This window comes from Anomaloglossus baeobatrachus, chromosome 6 (assembly GCF_048569485.1).
Source record: "Anomaloglossus baeobatrachus isolate aAnoBae1 chromosome 6, aAnoBae1.hap1, whole genome shotgun sequence".
NCBI classification, from domain to species: domain Eukaryota; kingdom Metazoa; phylum Chordata; class Amphibia; order Anura; family Aromobatidae; genus Anomaloglossus; species Anomaloglossus baeobatrachus.
Window position 1 is genome coordinate 136,777,453 of NC_134358.1, and position 14,577 is coordinate 136,792,029.

Consider the following 14,577-nt stretch of genomic DNA (forward strand, 5'->3'; position numbering starts at 1 on the left):
AAAAAAATAATAGCGCTTTTGTCACCATTTTCCAAGACCCGTAGCATTCTTACTTTTTAGGATCTGGGGCTCAGTGGTGGCTTATTTTTTGCATCTTGACCTGACATTTTATTTATACCATTTTTGCACAGATGGGACGTTTTGATTGCCTGTTATTTAATTTTAATACAATGTTGCGGCTATCAAAAAATGTAATTTTGACGTTTGGAATTTTTTTCTTACCACACCATGGATTAATTGATTTTATACTTTGATAGATCAGGCATTTCTGAATGTGGCGAATGTTGTTTATATTTTATTGTTTTATTTTCAATGAGATATAGGGGGGTGATTTGAACTTTTAAGTTTTTTTAGTTTTTTTTTTTAATTTTTTCATATTTTTTAGAACTTTTTTTTACTTTTATATTGATTTTAATAGTCCTTCTAGGGGACTTTATCACTGCACAGTCCTATTACCTGTTCATTTTTGCTGATTAGAGCAGCATCGCCCTGATCAGCAGAAATGCAGCGTTCCTGAGAGTGCCGGTGCTCTGTCGGCTCTCACACGAAATACGTCATGGTAGCATCAGGGGTCACCAGCTGACCCCACGCTACCATGGCAACACATTGGAGCCCCATGAACATTTATTATTGATTTCATAAATAGGAACCACACCACAGGTCCTGCAAGTAAAAGTAAATTGTTTGTATAATACCTATGCTAATTCTAACAGGGGGAAGGAATAACGCTGAATACCTCCCCAGATATTATCTGATCCTCAGCTGCTGTCACTCAAGAAGCTGATGGTTTTATAAACTTTACTTTCTTGGATTTCAAAACCTAAACATCCGAGCTGACCACTACAGGTATATATAAAAAGAAAAAGAAAAACATTTTTCCGGCCATTGTCTTTATTTTGATCCGTTGTCCAAACATAATACCCCCATTATCATTAGACTAAAGACGCAAACCCATCATTATTGGCAGGATCAAATGACAATATAATGGGGAAATAGGGTAAATGGGGAATTTGCCACTCTCTGCCAACAGATGATGTCGAGGAGAGAAGAATCCAGCCTGCTAAATTTCACTAGCTGACCCTTTTGTTCTCCCTTGAGATAAGTCACCAGCAGAATAGTTCGGTAGCCGCTCTCTCAGAGGAAACACAGGAAATCTAGCCTAGCTGAGCAATCTATGTATGGGGCAGATAGGAGAGACAGATATCAAATGGATGCCTGCTATCTAATGTGTATAGATGACTTTAGGCTGATTAGTCTTAAAATGCACCAAATTCATCATAGTAGTTCATGGTGTTTGAAAAATCTGTTACATTTTAAGGCAATTTAGCCTAAAGGCCCCGTCACACTAAGCAACATCGCTAGCAACATCGCTGCTAATGAACAACTTTTGTGACGTAGCAGCAATGTTGCTAGTGATGTCGCTGTGTGTGACATTCAGCAACAACCTGGCCCCTGCTGTGAGGTCGTTGGTTGTTGCTGAATGTCCTGGGCCATTTTTTAGTTGTTGCTGTCCCGCTGTGAAGCAAACATCGCTGTGTGTGACAGCGAGACAGCAACAACTAAAGGTCCAGTCACACTAAGCAACTTACCAGCGATCCCAACAACGATAGGGATCGCTGGTAAGTTGCTAGGAGGTTGCTGGTGAGCTGTCACACTGCGACGCTCCAGCGATCCCACCAGCAACCTGACCTGACAGGGATCGCTGGAGCGTCGTTACACGAGTTGCTGGTGAGCTCACCAGCAACCAGTGACCAGCCCCCAGTCTCCTAGTTACAGCACACATCAGGTTAATTAACCCGATGTGTGCTGCAGCTAAATGTGCACAGAGCAGGGAGCAGCGCACACTGAGCGCTGGCTCCTTGCTCTCCTAGTTACAGCACACATCGGGTTAATTGCCTGATGTGTGCTGCAGCTAAATGTGCACAGAGCAGGGAGCAGCGCACACTGCTTAGTGCTGGCTCCTTGCTCTCCTAGTTACAGCACACATCGGGTTAATTGCCTGATGTGTGCTGCAGCTAAATGTGCACAGAGCAGGGAGCAGCGCACACTGCTTAGCGCTGGCTCCCTGCTCTCCTAGTTACAGCACACATCGGGTTAATTACCTGATGTGTGCTGCAGCTACATGTGCACAGAGCAGGAGCCGGCACTGACAGTGAGAGTGGAGGAGGCTGGTATCAAAGGTAAATATCGGGTAACCAAGGACAGGGCTTCTTGGTTACCCGATGTTTACATTAGTTACCAGCCTCAGCAGAAGCCGGCTCCTGCTGCCTGCACATTTAGTTGTTGCTGTCTCGCTGTCACACACAGCGATCTGTGCTTCACAGCAGGACAGCAACAACTAAAAAATGGCCCAGGACATTCAGCAACAACCAACGACCTCACAGCAGGGGCCAGGTTGTTGCTGGATGTCACACACAGCAACATCGCTAGCAACGTCACAAAAGTTGTTCGTTACCAGCGATGTTGCTAGCGATGTTGCTTAGTGTGACGGGGCCTTAAATGTGCAGGCAGCAGGAGCCGGCCTCTGCGGAGGCTGGTAACCACAGTAAACATCGGGTAACCAAGAAGCCCTGTCCTTGGTTACCCGATATTTACCTTTGTTACCAGCCTCCGCCGCTCTCACTGTCAGTGCCGGCTCCTGCTCTGTGCACATGTAGCTGCAGGACACATCGGGTTAATTAACCCGATGTGTGCTGTAACTAGGAGAGCAGGGAGCCAGCGCTCAGTGTGCGCTGCTCTCTGCACGTGTAGATGCGTGCGCTGGTAACCAAGGTAGATATCGGGTTGGTTACCCGATATTTACCTTAGTTACCAAGCGCAGCATCTTCCACGCGGTGCTGGGGGCTGGTCACTGGTTGCTGGTGAGCTCACCAGCAACTCATGTAGCGACGCTCCAGCGATCCCTGCGAGGTCAGGTTGCTGGTGGGATCGCTGGAGCGTCGCAGTGTGACATCTCACCAGCAACCTCCTAGCAACTTACCAGCGATCCCTATCGTTGTTGGGATCGCTGGTAAGTTGTTTAGTGTGACTGGACCTTAAAGGCCCATTTACACACAACGATATCGCTAACGAGATATCGTCGGGGTCACGGTGTTGGTGACGCACATCCGGCCTCATTAGCGATGTCGTTGTGTGTGACACCTTTTTGCGATCAGTAACGATCGCAAAAAGGTGTCAAATCGTGTCAAATCGTTCATCGTGTACACATCGTTCATTTTTAAAAAATCGTTCCTCATTTGGAACGCAGGTTGTTTGTCGTTCCTGCGGCAGCACATATCGATATGTATGACACCGCAGGAACAAGGAACAATATCGTACCTGCGGCCGCCGGCAATGAGGAAGGAAGGAGGTGGGCGGGATGTTCCGGCTGCTCATCTCCGTCCCTCCGCTTCTATTGGGCAGCCACTTAGTGACGCCGCTGTAACGCCGTAACGAAACTCCCCCTTAATGGAGAGTTTGTTCGGTGGCCACAGCGACATCGGTGAGCAGGTAATTGCGTGTGACGCTGCCGTAGCGATATTGTTCGCTACGGTAGCAATCACCCTGTGATGCACCTCCGATGTGAGCGGGTGCTATTGTGGAGCCCACCACCTGCAGGGTCTCCACTTTTTGGTACTTTCTGGCCACAGGCATGTCAGGTTTATTTATATGGGAGTCGTGTCGCCACTCACGGTTTGTGGTCAGGGTTATGGATGACCACCACTGCTGGTTTAATGAGCTTCTGGGGCTGATGGGGTCAGCAGCTGGATGTAGTGACCTCCCGTGAGTGAGGCGGGCCCAGAGGCTCGGGTGTGTAGAACAACAGGTTCAAGAATAGTCAAAGTCCAAAATGTCTTTCAACTTGTTTACTCACTTTTGTTGTTATTGTGAGGTAACCCAGGCGATGCTGAGATAAACCAGGTGGGACCAGGTATCCTTTAGGCTGGTCTAAGGGTAACCATTAACTCACCTTCCTAGCACTTCTTGTTTTGGATAACCCTGACTTGAAGTACCGTGGGGTTCATCCAGGGAAGTCGCTACTGCATTTTCTCCCCTTTTCGGCCCGTTTGCCAGCAGCGTGGACCAAGGTGGATAGCTTCAGGCTCAATCCCACTTATGGGCCCCCTTGTTACTGCTGAGGCTCAGACTCTAGTTGGTTGGTGAGGGACTTGTGGTTCCCCTCATCGGCAGGTTTAGCAGATCATTAAATGGATGTCTACTCTAGGGACCTGTTCCCCATGCGTGCCTAGTCACCAGGAGTCCCTGTACTCGACCAGCTGACTTCCTCAGCGTCTTTCTGACTGACTTGCTGATGACCGTTCTCCCCCGCTAACGGCCACTACACGTGCAGGGTCTGACTAGCGTGTCAGCGCACGTCCTTCTTCTCCGACCACACTCTGTGCTCTCCACTATCAGACTGGCTAACTCCTCCTACTTTCCTGACAGCCGCTGCAACCTAGCTTCCAGCCCCTCCCCTACACCCCTAGATGAGATGTGGAGGAATGCCCCCTCTTGGGTCTGCCCAAGGGTCCCCTCTAAGGTGTGGGAGACCTGGTTGCTACAGTTAGGTCCAGAAATATTTGGACAGTGACACAATTTTCGCAAGTTGGGCTCTGCATGCCACCACATTGGATTTGAAATGAAACCTCTACAACAGAATTCAAGTGCAGATTGTAATGTTTAATTTGAAGGTTTGAACAAAAATATCTGATAGAAATTGTAGGAATTGTACACATTTCTTTACAAACACTCCACATTTTAGGAGGTCAAAAGTAATTGGACAAATAAATCAAACCCAAACAAAATATTTTTATTTTCAATATTTTGTTGCGAATCCTTTGGAGGCAATCACTGCCTTAAGTCTGGAACCCATGGACATCACCAAACGCTGGGTTTCCTCCTTCTTAATGCTTTGCCAGGCCTTTACAGCCGCAGCCTTCAGGTCTTGCTTGTTTGTGGGTCTTTCCATCTTAAGTCTGGATTTGAGCAAGTGAAATGCATGCTCAATTGGGTTAAGATCTGGTGATTGACTTGGCCATTGCAGAATGTTCCACTTTTTTGCACTCATGAACTCCTGGGTAGCTTTGGCTGTATGCTTGGGGTCATTGTCCATCTGTACTATGAAGCGCCGTCCGATCAACTTTGCGGCATTTGGCTGAATCTGGGCTGAAAGTATATCCCGGTACACTTCAGAATTCATCCGGCTACTCTTGTCTGCTGTTATGTCATCAATAAACACAAGTGACCCAGTGCCATTGAAAGCCATGCATGCCCATGCCATCACTTTGCCTCCACCATGTTTTACAGAGGATGTGGTGTGCCTTGGATCATGTGCCGTTCCCTTTCTTCTCCAAACTTTTTTCTTCCCATCATTCTGGTACAGGTTGATCTTTGTCTCATCTGTCCATAGAATACTTTTCCAGAACTGAGCTGGCTTCATGAGGTGTTTTTCAGCAAATTTAACTCTGGCCTGTCTATTTTTGGAATTGATGAATGGTTTGCATCTAGATGTGAACCCTTTGTATTTACTTTCATAGAGTCTTCTCTTTACTGTTGACTTAGAGACAGATACACCTACTTCACTGAGAGTGTTCTGGACTTCAGTTGATGTTGTGAACGGGTTCTTCTTCACCAAAGAAAGTATGCGGCGATCATCCACCACTGTTGTCATCCGTGGACGCCCAGGCCTTTTTGAGTTCACAAGCTCACCAGTCAATTCCTTTTTTCTCAGAATGTACCCGACTGTTGATTTTGCTACTCCAAGCATGTCTGCTATCTCTCTGTTGAATTTTTTCTTTTTTTTCAGCCTCAGGATGTTCTGCTTCACCTCAATTGAGAGTTCCTTAGACCGCATGTTGTCTGGTCACAGCAACAGCTTCCAAATGCAAAACCACACACCTGTAATCAACCCCAGACCTTTTAACTACTTCATTGATTACAGGTTAACGAGGGAGACGCCTTCAGAGTTAATTGCAGCCCTTAGAGTCCCTTGTCCAATTACTTTTGGTCCCTTGAAAAAGAGGAGGCTATGCATTACAGAGCTATGATTCCTAAACCCTTTCTCCAATTTGGATGTGAAAACTCTCATATTGCAGCTGGGAGTGTGCACTTTCAGCCCATATTATATATATAATTGTATTTCTGAACATGTTTTTGTAAACAGCTAAAATAACAAAACTTGTGTCACTGTCCAAATATTTCTGGACCTAACTGTATGTGTCTGTGCGTACACACCCTATTCCAGCCTTTGGATTACCTGAAAGTACTGACCCAGCATGGGTGCAGTATTCAGTGGTGCCTGACCAGGTCAGGGGCGCCACACTATCGTTCGCGACATCGCTAGCGATGTCACAGCGTGTAAAGCCCGCTTAAGTTTACACCAAATTGTGCCTAAAATTTGTGTCAAACCTTTGGTGCATTTTTTCATTATGGTGTCATTAGACCGCCATCCCTTTCCAGTATCCCAAGTCCCCTTTCAGTAAGGCAAGGCATAGAATAAACAATAAAAAGAAAATAATAATAAGTTAATAAAAAATACAGCACAAGTCATGGCACAAATTACACCCAAATTTTGGAACATTTAGCTGCATAAACACACCCATTGTCAATATTGTATGTTTGTTTGAAGCAATATTTTCAGCTCTTTTTTTAACATGGTAACAACCTCCAAATAGACAAAGCAAAAAAATAAAATACTGTAATTAACTGTAACTAAAGCAACACTATCTCTAAACTAACCATGTAAGTAAATTAACTTTTAACCAACTAATCTTGTGTAAACTAATCTAAACTTATCAGGCTATGTACTGATGCCTAACCTTGTCAATAGAAACACAATGGGGAAAGAAGTTGCGTTTAGACTATATGGCGAGAAAAACAGTATGAGTGGAGTGCAATAAAACATCGCATTCCACTCGGACTAATATTAGCCTGTGTGTCAGCGCACATGAGCAATTATTTTCTGAGCCCTAATCGGACTGAGAAAACAATCGCAGCATGCTGTGATTGTAAGGTGAGACTCTTTCTCTCGCACCCATTCAAGTGTATGGGGCAAGAGAAAAATTGCAGTGCACTCGCGATGCACCGGTGTACTGCCAGTGCAGGGCGAGAATGGCAATAGCCGGCTACAGAGGAGAGAGGGAGAGAAATCCCTCCCCTCCTCAGCAACTGCCTGCCCGCCCCTCCTCAGAGCCAGCCCGCCCCCCCGCAGCTGAGGTCCGCTCGCACAGTCGGATCTCAGTCGCAGGTACACTCGCATGACACTCGGGTCTGATGTACCGCCAGCATGAGCCGAGTGTCATGTGAGGGGATCGCAGTAATCCCCGTGTGGCCCCAGCCTAAATCGAATCATGCAGTAAAAAACAGCTACAAAAAGGTATAAAAATGGTAAAGCTTTATTAACATAGTTAAAATCCCAAATCAATGATGTGGGAAAATATTATTAACGACATGACAGTGATGCTATTGTAGCATGTATGACGCCCTGGCAACATGGGGGCGGCACACATGTGGATATAGCAATGAGGTGATTAAAACTTAACCTTTAATGAGACTAAATAAAACACAAACCAAAATGAATAAAAATTTACCTTAGAGTACCTTAGGTGACCCATAGACAAAACATTGTATTCTCGGGTAACACCTATTTTCCTACCCAGCGGGGAATGGAAATCACATAGATAGGGACCAGTCCCAGAAATTTATTGAGTGCAGGATAGACCTAGAACAAAGATCACATCAATCCCACAATTCAAACAAAGGATTGATCTCACCCAGTTCAGTCGTCAATGTCCATCCTGCCAGCGTACCGTCCACTCCAGTCCGTACCGTCCACTGGGTCAGGAGCAGGGCCTTGCTTAACAGTAATGCACTGGCCCTCAACAATATAGCTCCCGCCCTAACAAGGGCAGTCCACAGCTGACCCTACACTGTGGCGTCCCCCAGTTGGTCCTGGTGCCTTCCAACGCGTTTCGCCGCATCTGGCTCGTCAGGGGAGATGTGTGCACCATTTAATCCTCCAACAGGACATAAATCATCTCTAACTGATCCCAGCTAGGTATATTAAATGACTGACTGGCCTAATAATCTTCGGGATTATTAGGCCAGGACCCGACAGGAGACAGGGGCAGGTCGGTGACACGCACCTCCCTACCATTAAGGATTCCTCCACCAAATTGACACTGTTATACAAGCTGTACAATGAGTACATTACATTGTGTTAAAGTGTCATATCTCCTGTGTTGTGCCATGTAAATATATATTAAAATGCTTACAAAAATGTGAGGGGTGTACTCACTTTTGCGATATACTGTGTATCATAAAATTAATGATGTCCCAAAAAACAAGCTCTCATATGACTATATTGACTGAAAAATAAAAAAATGATGGCTCTTGGAAGAATTAATAAACGAAAGCGAAAAAACGGAATATCGCAAGGTCGTGAAGGAGTTAATCAATAGATCAGCTTCATGTTCACCAGTAAATTAATACTTATATAAGGCCAAAATACACTTAGACCCTTAACAACCTAGGACACATACAGTATATGCATGCTACACCATGTGCAGAATTATTAGGCAAGTTGTATTTTAGAGGATTTTTTTTATTATTGATCAACAACTATGTTCTCAATCAACCCAAAAGACTCATAAATATCAAAGCTTAATATTTTTGGAAGTTGGAGTAGGGTTTTTTTTAGATTTGGCTATCTTAGGAGGATATCTGTTTGTGCAGGTAACTATTACTGTGCAGAATTATTAGGCAACTTAATAAAAACCAAATATATTCCCATCTCACTTGTTTATTTTCACCAGGTAAACCAATATAACTGCACAAAATTTAGAAATAAACATTTCTGACATGCAAAACCAAAACGCAAAAAAATTAGTGACCAATATAGCTACCTTTCTTGATGATGACACTCAACAGCCTACCATCCATAGATTCTGTCAGTTGCTTGATCTGTTTATTATCAACATTGCGTGCAGCAGCCACCACAGCCTCCCAGACACTGTTCCGAGAGGTGTACTGTTTTCCCTCCCTGTAGATCTCACATTTTATGAGGGACCACAGGTTCTCTATGGGGTTCAGATCATGTGAACAAGGGGACCATGTCATTATTTTTTCAACTTTTAGACATTTACTGTCCAGCCACACAGTTGAGTAGATGGATGCATGTGATGGAGCATTGTCCTGCATGAAAATCATGTTTTTCTTGAACGATGCCAACTTATTCCTGTACCACTGTTTGAAGAAGTTGTCTTCCAGAAACTGGCAGTAGGTCTGGGAGTTGAGCTTCACTCCATCCTCAACCCAAAAAGGTTCCACAAGTTCATCTTTGATGATACCAGCCCATACCAGTACCCCACCTCCACCTTGCTAGCATCTTAGTCGGGAGCTCTTTGCCCTTTACTGATCCAGCCTCTGGCCCATCCATCTGGGCCATCAAGAGTCACTGTCATTTCATCAGTCCATTAAACCTTTGAAAAATCAGTCTTAAGATATATCATGGCCCAGTCTTGACGTTTTATCTTATGTTTCTTGTTTAAAGGTAGTCGTTTTTCAGCCTTACTTACCTTGGCCATTTCCTTGAGTATGGCAGACCTTGTGCTTTTTGATACTCCAGTAATGATGCAGCCCTGAATTATGGCCAAACTGGTGGAAAATGGCATTTTGGCAGCTTCACGCTTGATTTTCCTCAATTCATGGGCAGTTATTTGCGCCTTTTTTGCCCAACACGCTTCTTGCGACCCTGTTAGCTATTTGCCATGAAAGGCTTGATTGTTCGGTAATCACACTTCAAAAGTTTGGCAATTTCAAGACTGCTGCATCCCTCTGCAAGACATCTCAAAATTTTGGACTTTTCAGATCCTGTCAAATCTCTCTTCTGACCCATTTTGCCAAAGAAAAGAAAGTTGCCTAATAATTAAGCACACCTTATATAGGGTCTTGATGTCATTACACCACACCCCTCCTCATGACAGAGATGCACATCACCTGATTTACTTAATTGGTAGTTGGCTCTCAAGCCTATACAGCTTGGAGTAGGACAACATGTATAAAAACTATCATGTGATCAAAATACTCATTTGCCTAATAATTCTGCACACAGTGTAGGTTTCCCTACCTCCCTTTGATGTGGGCTTGTTTCCCTGCACATGTCTGTTGATTTGATCAGCAGACATGTGCAACTAACAGGCGCAAGTGGATTCACCCATGCCTGTTAACCCCTTAGGTTACGCTGTCAAACTCTGACAGCACAGTTTAACGCACTCCGGAGGGGATTGCACTGTTCCCCACCGCCATCAATGGCCCCGTGATGCGATCACGGGGTGCCAATGGGTTGCCATGACAACACAGGGTCAGCTGATGACCCCTGTTGCTGTCATTACTCACTTCCTGTGAATGCTGTCAGAATGCTGGCACTGACAGAAACACAGCATTTCTGCTGATCAAAGGGATGCTGAAGCACCGCTCTTATGAGTAGAAGCGATCAGACAATGTAGGCATAAAGTCCCCTATGGGGACTAGTAAAATCAAGAAAAAATGTGAAAAATTTAAAAAAAAAAAAATGTGAAAAAATAAAAAAAACCTAAAAGTTCAAATCACTCATTTTGCCCCATTGAAAATAAAACGCTAAAAAAACCCAAAACACATATTTGGTATCGCCATGTTCTGAAATATCGGATCTACCAAAATATAAAATCAATTAATCTAATTGGTAAAGCATGTAGCGAGAAAAAACAAACACCAAAAACAACATTGCAGTACAATGCAATAACAGGCGATCAAAATATCGTATCTACCCAAAAATGCTATCATTAAAAACATTAGCTCAGGATGCAAAAAATAAACCATTACTGAGCCTCAGATCCTGAAAAATTTGAGTGCTATGGGTCTTGGAGAATGGCGACAAAAGCGCTACTCTTTTTTTTTTTACAAACGTCTAAAAAACATATCACCACTTAGATAAAAGTAATACTATACATGTTTGGAATCTATGAATTCGTACTGACCTGGAAAATTATGCAGCTAGGTCAATTTTACCATGTAGTGAACATGGTAAATAAAACCCCAAAAAACAAATTATACTTTTCTTTCAATTTCACCGCACTTGGAATTTTTTTCTCCATTTTTCAGTACAATATGGGGCAGAATGAATGGTTTAATTAAAGAGCACAAAAAAACCCCTCATATTGCTATGTTGTCCAAAAAAATAAAAACAATGATGCCTCTTGGAAGAAATGGAAGAAAAAAATTAAAATGAAAACGGAAAATTGCCAAGGGGTGAAGCTGTTAAGGGTACACCCAAACATGAGAAGGACCTCCAAAAATAGAAGCACAAGGCACAAATAAAAAAAATAATCTTTCTTTATAATTCATCAGAGAAATAAAATTATACATGATTAAAAAATATTGATCAACAAAAATGGACAAAAAGTATACGGCCTAAAATATTAAATTTTTGTTAATAAATTATTAAAAGAACAGATAGTTAGTATCAATAATTATGGTAATACAGGTATGGGGACCAGACAGCAGAAGACATCATAGGCAGGAGCCGCTTGCCTCTGATTGGTCAGTGCACTGCCTTTGAGAAGCTCCTGCATCGTCGCAATGGTTACCGGATACACATACCTGCGGACTACAAGAACCAGGAGACCGCCAAGGGAATGGAGGGTAAGGTGAGCATAATATATGTGTGTTTGTGCGTGTTGTTCGGACTACAAGAGCGGGTCAGAGCGCGGTGAAAGTACGGAACTGGAACTGTATGCGGGGAGTATTTGCTCGTACAGCAAAGCATTGCTCGTAAACTGAGTTACAAATTTACAGCAAGCTTTGCTCGTATAGCGAAATACTCGCACACCAAGTTACTCGTAAACCGAGGTTCCACTGTATTTTCAAGAAACTAACATCCACAAACTCATTGCATCATGCTGTATCCTCTCACCCCAAAGGCATGATAAAAGGCATACCTATCGGCCAATGTCTTTAGGCCAGGAGAATTTGTTCTACCGAGGAAAATTTTAAACAACAATCGGAGGAGCTTTACAGCAGTTTTCACGAGAGGGGCTATAGTCATCGTAATATTCGCAGTGGCCTGAAAAGAGCGGCTAATACCTCATGCAATGATCTCCTGCATAAGTCCTTAAAAGAAAATGCCAACTCTAGTCAGGAGGTTAGACTGATCACCAAATTTAACACTCAATGGACTGAATTCACTAAAATTGTGAACAGACACTGGAAGATTTTATTAACGGCCCCAATCTTAAAAAATATTCTCCACGATAGACCAAGGATCACTTCCAGGAGGTCTGCAAATTTGAAGGACTTAAGCGGGCTTTACACGCTACAACAAATCTAACGATATGTCGGCGGGGTCACGTCGTAAGTGACGCACATCCGGCATCGTTAGTGTTGTTGTAGCGTGTGACAGCTACGTGTGATTACGATTGAACGTAAAACCGTTCATCGCATACACGTCGTTCATTTCCATAAAATTGCACGTCGGGTTGTTCAATGTTCCCGAGGTACCACACATCGCAGTGTGTGACACCCCGGGAATAATGAACAGATCTTACCTGCGTCCCGGGGCTCCCGCTGGCAATGCGGAAGGAAGGAGGTGGGCGGGATGTTTACGTCCCGCTCATCTCCGCCCCTCCGCTTCTATTGGCCGGCTGCCGCGTGACGTCGCGGTGACGCCGAACGTCCCTTCCACTCCACGAAGTGGATGTTCGCCGCCCACATCGAGGTCGTATGGAAGGGTAAGTACGTGTGACAGCAATTAATTGTTTGTGCGACACGGTCAACAAATTGAACGTGTCGCACATAAGATGGGGGCGTGTCACATCGCATACGATATTGTATGCAGAATTGAAAGGTGTAAAGCAGGCTTTACTTGTAAAAAAAAACAGTACCAACCTAAATCTAACACTGGCATAACCACTACCATCAAAGGACTTTTTCCATGTGGATCATGCAAAGCGTGCGCAAATCTCTAAAAAAGGAAAGAGTTTACTAACTAGGATCACTCTCGCTCCTTCAAAATCCTACAATAACTTACATGCTCTTCTAAGGGGGTCATATATCATGCCACCTGACCCTGCGGGAAAATTTACATTGGTCTGAGGACCAGAGAACTGAAAATAAGAGTGAGGGAGCATGTAGAGGCCCCTTTACACACTGCAACATCGCTACCGATATCGCTGTAACGTCACCGGTTTTGTGACGTAATAGTGACCTCCCCAGCAACATTGCAGTGTGTGACACGCATCAGCGACCTGGCCCCCACTGTGAGGTTACTGATTGCTACAAGTCATTCAGGACCATTCTTTGGTCCTTTGTGTCCCGCTGCGTAGCATGCATCGGTGTGTTTGATACCGTTACAACGACAACGTTAGCGACCCAGCTAGCGTTCCCTTTCCAGCAAGGTCGTTCTGCAGGTCCGTATTGCTGCTGCATCGTTGGCCAGATCTGCCTGTTTGACAGCTCTCCAGCGACTGTTAGAGACTTTCCAGCGATCCCGGCCAGGTCGAGAATGCTGGTGGGATCACTAGAAAGTGTCAGTGTGTAAAGGGGCCTAGGCTGTTGAGGGTGACAAACAGCTGAAAACAATCGCAAGACACTTCAAACAACTAAGCAATTGTGATCCCAGTCTTCTGTCTGTCAAGGCAGTTGATATGATATCTTTGGGAGCAAGAGGAGGCAATCTGTTTGAGATTTTATCACAACTGGAAAGTAGGTGGATATACAGATTAAATACTGTTTCTCCAAGTGGTCTTAACAAAAATTGGTGGTATCCTTGGTGCGAATGTGTCTTTTTAACTTTGGGCTCATTTTGACTGTGGGCACAGGACACAAACGTCCATCAACTGGAACATAAAAGAAAATATTGAGAATAAATTACTTAGTTTGAATACTTATATTATGAATATTTTATATTTATTTATATATAACTTGCATATGGTGGTAATCAAAATGTTTGAATTATGGTCATTTTGTATTGATTCATATATAGCATGCATATGCGTGGTGTATGTTTATGTGCAAATGTATATATACAGTACCTGTGTTTATGTATGATTTGATAGTTCATATATGCATATTTTATTTCATTTTATTATTAATATTTTCTTATTTTTGTATTGTTTATTTACATTGATGCACTACTTATATGATATTTTCATATATTTCACATATATGTATGCTAATGTATGGCTTTATTTCGCATATTGTTCCCATTCAGAATATTTCTCTGGTCACAGATGTCATTTATATACATTGTTACCTATTTCTAATTTTTGTATCAATGCAGAATAAAGCTCTCTGCTATGGATCGTCTGGGATTTAACACATGATCCAGCACGGACAAGCCCTGGTAGGGGCATCCATAATAGCAAAGGAAGACCGATATCCAGCGGATCACAGGCGGTATTTTATTTAAAAAATAGCTTTTATTGCCTACAGTTAAAAATCCATCACAGATGGCATCTGGCAGACAAGGGTACAGTGCATCGTTTTCATCCAACGCGTTTCAACATCACAGTGTCATAGAGTCTTATTCGTGAAGTTCCATGAATAAGACTCTATGACACTGTG